Here is a 4,500-nt window from a genome sequence, read left to right as displayed (position 1 = left end):
TTAATTGCTTTTATAGGCAGGTGCATTTTCTCAGGATTAAGGCATTATGTCCCCCCAGAGGGATGACATAATAGCTCCTAGGGGATGAGCTACATGGATTAAAGGGGGTGCAGAGAGCCCCAGCCTTCCATTGTTTGGGGGAGGAAGGAATGATCACCCAGGGACGCGGACCATTAAAAGTTTCCCCGACTTCGGAGCAGAAGCTGAATACACATCCCCCCCACCGACACTCTGCAGCACCCACCTGAGCTTGCTGGGTATTCACACGTGTCGTCTAAGGCGTGGAAGGGACACTGATCTGCGGTGTTTTCACCCAGATTCTCCAGGACAGTCTCAGGCAGGTGTTTCGTTCATTTGTCGATTGGTTATTTCGGTCAACTTGCACATGACTGTCCTTGGAGATACCACGATGATCAGAGCCCCGACAGCAGGGGCTTCCTAGTCTGCTAGAGCGGAGAAACATCACACAAACAAGCACCCAGTTGAGCACACACATCATGAAGGTCAGCTGCACGCAAGTTTGGATCCAGGGTGGACGTGGTCCTTCTGTATCTCCATTTTCTACTGTGTTTTCCTCCGACTGGCTTCACTCTTAGTTTATTGTCATGCACTGGCCCCTGGTAGCTTCAGGCTTTCACGGGACAACCTGCTTTAGCCATTCCCATGGAGTGTCTCTCCCTGTTCCCACAAGAGGCTGCCTCCTCTTGGATGGACTCCATCCAGGGGTGGGGTGGAGGGTGACACCGGCTGCTTGGGCACGTTCTGAGTTGCGCGGCTCTCCCAGGACCTCAGGAAGAATGGGTCTGGTCAGTCCCACCTATACCGCTGGATACAGGGTGCTTGAAGGCGGGTTCCCCAAAAAAGTGGGGCACAGCCCCCAGCTTGCCTCGCTGCAGGCCAAACAAGGACACCTTACTTCGACAGGTATAGGAAAGACCTTCTTGGGAGTGGTTGGAAGGAGTCTGTGACCCTGTGGACCTTTGTGGGTCCCGGGTTCCTGCCTGCCTTTTCATTGCTGGACTGTCCTTGCTGGCCAATCCTGTAAGTGATTGGTCCTCCTTTCTGTCTGACACTTGTAACCCTTTCCCCCAACCTGACCCACTTGCTACGAACCAAGGCTGTGACATCGACCAGAACCTTGCTCATATACACACCTGTGCGACCCTTCTGTCTCAGTGCTGGGCGGATCCGGGGTGACCCTGGGACAGTTCCCAGGGGTGCAAGCAAGTATTTGACACGGACTAGGAATCACTTCATCACACGATGTTGCTTGGGGGTAAAAAGAGCAGGAATGTCAAAGTGCTTAGCTTCTTAGTCTTTTCAATAAAAATTCATATATCTCGGGGCGCCTGGGCGGCTCAGGCAGTTAAGCTCCTGGTCTCAATGTCATGATCTCACGGTCCGTGAGTTCAAGCCCCGTGTCGGGCTCTGTGCTGACGGCTCGGAGCCTGGAGCCTGCTTCCGATTCTGTGTCTCCCTCTCTCTGCCCCTCCCTTGCTTGTTCTCTCTCTCTCTCTCTCTCTCTGTCTCAAAAATAAGCATTAAAAAAAATTTTAGAATGTACCACGTGCATTAAAGAAAAAACTATTCAATTATTCTTTTTTTTTTTTCAATATATGAAATTTATTGTCCAATTGCTTTCCATACAACACCCAGTGCTCATCCCAAAAGGTGCCCTCCTCTATACCCATCACCCACTATTCAATTATTCTTGATGCTTGTTAAAGAAGGGCAGGGCAGGCCTTATTCAGTACCACCGCGATAGGCGCAGGGGCCGCTGCGTGGGATTTTGCAGTGGGGACAGAGATCCGGCTCAACCCCAAATACAAGGACGAGTAGAGATTGAGAGCCAAGGAGCGGAGCGGGGTGGGGTCAGTGGATGGAAAATTACCAAGAGAATGCGTCCAGGGTCAGGGGTTAAATGGTGTAACAGGTTCTTGCTGAAGGCAGCCCGGGCTGGTCAGAGGTCATCCTGTGGGGAGGAGGGGGCCGGGACTCAGAGCCTCCTCAGGCATCCGGGACGGGGTGGGGCTGGATTCTGGCGCACTTGACTTAGCAGGAGTCTTGCCAGCATTAATGCAGAGACGAGGAGCAAGCCCAAAGCCCAGGGACTGGTCGAGGAGAGAACTCGCTCAGGGAGAGTCTCCAGTGCTGATACCTCATTTTCAAGTACCGTCATCCTTTGGGGCCCTTGGGAGTAAATCAATTCGGAGGGCTTCTCAGAAATGCGGGGGTGGGGGGTGGGGGTGGGGGTGGGGAACGGTTTCCTTCAACCCTAAGGCTGTGCCACGTAAAGAAAAGAAGACTACTTTGCAATGCAAGAGTGACTCACAAAGATTTTATAAATCCCGGAATTAGAACACACCCTCCCCTCTCCCATTTCTGCACAAAAAGGCTGGGAGAAGCTTCTGACAATTCTTTGGGGGTCAGGTGTGAAGAAGTGCTCCTCTTTTCGATGCTCCTGGATTAGCATCACAAATGAATGGGCTGGGACCCCCGGGGGTGGGGGTGGGGTGCCTGAAGACCCAGGCTGCTCCTTAGAAATCCCAACTGGGGTGGGTTTCATTCAGTGGATGAAGGAAGCGATCTTGTTCCCCCTTTCCAAGTGCGTGCCCTGGTCTGCCCCAAGTCACAGAGGCCCCCAGCTAGCAGCAGGGCATTCTAGGGCAATTAGCTGGAAACAGAGACAGCAACAGGGACAGCAAAAGCGAGCAGAGACCGCACAAGTCAGGTCCCAGGCTGAGAGCCGAGGCAGGAACCAGGAACGGAGAAGTGGAGGGTCAGCTGGGAACCTGCCAATGCTGCTTGATTATTAGGCGTCCGATGGCTAATATAACACCCGACTTCTTGATTCAGAGGCACTTGTTTTCCCACAAGTTAAGACTTCTGCGTTGGGACCTATCTAACACTTGATGTATGTATTTGATGTGATTAGATTTGTGTACCTGCGCTGATCCGTTGTTTGTTTTCCCCTGAAAAGCTATTAATAAATCCGTGGCACATCTTAAAATAAATGGCATTTCAGAACTCGGGTGCGCAGTATTTCTGGAGCGGGCAGGAATGTGCAATCTCAACCAGATAAAACTCCTTAGAGTTTTCAGCTCCATCATTTTTTACCCACGATCTCTTCATCTATCCATCCATCTGTTTAGTAGAAACTTAGGAAAGTTGCTTAACCTTTCCGTGCCTTCCTTTCTTTACCTTCAAAGGGCAATCGTGAAAATTACATGAAATAATACAACAGCGCCTGGTACAAAACAAGGGTTTAGGGCCATTAAACTGTTCCATTCACTTCATTCTTTCCTTCATTCATGCATTCATTCAACTGTCTTTGCCAATGCCTGGCACCCACTAGACTCTCTGAGTTTCTCAGATTCTGCCGCTGAACTCACGGGGCACCTTCCTGGTGCATAGCATACACTAGAAGGAAGAAGGGAACAGAGCCTCTTTCCTGGTTCCATTAATTGGTCACAGATGATGGTTCCCACTGCTACTGATCTCTGCAGTTTCCACATTGATCCTCACTTTCTTCCTCTATCCACCTGCCCTCCACCGTCAGCCTGGGTCTCTGTCTCAACCCCGCTCTACCCACCACTCTCACCTTCCCTAAGGCTATATCCTGTGGCCCGATGGACATGTCTCCCGCAGATAGGGCCATGTCCACCAATGACACCAGGGCTATGGGAGAGCATTCCAAGCGGGACATGTTTGCATGGTTTCTGATGCCTTTATCCAGCACTGACACAGCCTGGCCAGCCGCTCTCACTCTCGAAAGAATAGAATTTCCTTTGGTAATACCCACGGGACTGTGTTCTGAAAACTCAGGGGAGTCTCTGGGGCTCCAGACGCCTCTCTGTCTGGGAACCCAGGCCGTAATCTCCACGACTGAAGGAATTCTGGGTATGTTTTATTCAATATTGAATTCCCAACACCCAGAACTGTGCCTGGCACATAGCCAGCATTCAATAAATATTTGCTGAATGAATGAATGAACGAACGAACGAACGAACGAATGAGTCAACCTATAAAAACCATCTCTGGAGGTACAGATGCAAAGTTCTGCTTTTTCTCCCCGGTGAAGGTAAGGAATATTTCGGAGCCCGTCTCTTTTTGAGATTCTCTGGGAGTTAAGCAATCTGAAAGACGAGCAAGGGTAGGAATTTGCATAGCTGTGTGTGGGGGTCTAGATGCCCACAGCTGCACACATGTGGGAGCCCACAGCAAGTAAATGCACGATTTGTATAAATGCAGAGTGGGAACGTAGGCATACACACACATATCCTTTTGCCCTGCGAACAGCTGTATGCGGATGCGTGGTGAGTTTACTTTTGATGTTTGTGCATCTGCGTGTGCTTGGATGTGCCGATCACGCCAGGCAGACACGTATGAATGTGGATACATGAATACCTCTCCACGTGTGTTTGCCCACACATGCACGTGTGCACCTTTGTGGGTGTGTTGGCATAGGGAGGGGAGTCCTCAGTTTGTGTGTTGGCTACT

Source organism: Panthera pardus, unplaced genomic scaffold, assembly GCF_024362965.1.
Source record: "Panthera pardus isolate Hobbes unplaced genomic scaffold, ASM2436296v1 HiC_scaffold_5, whole genome shotgun sequence".
NCBI classification, from domain to species: domain Eukaryota; kingdom Metazoa; phylum Chordata; class Mammalia; order Carnivora; family Felidae; genus Panthera; species Panthera pardus.
This window is presented reverse-complemented; position numbering follows the sequence as displayed.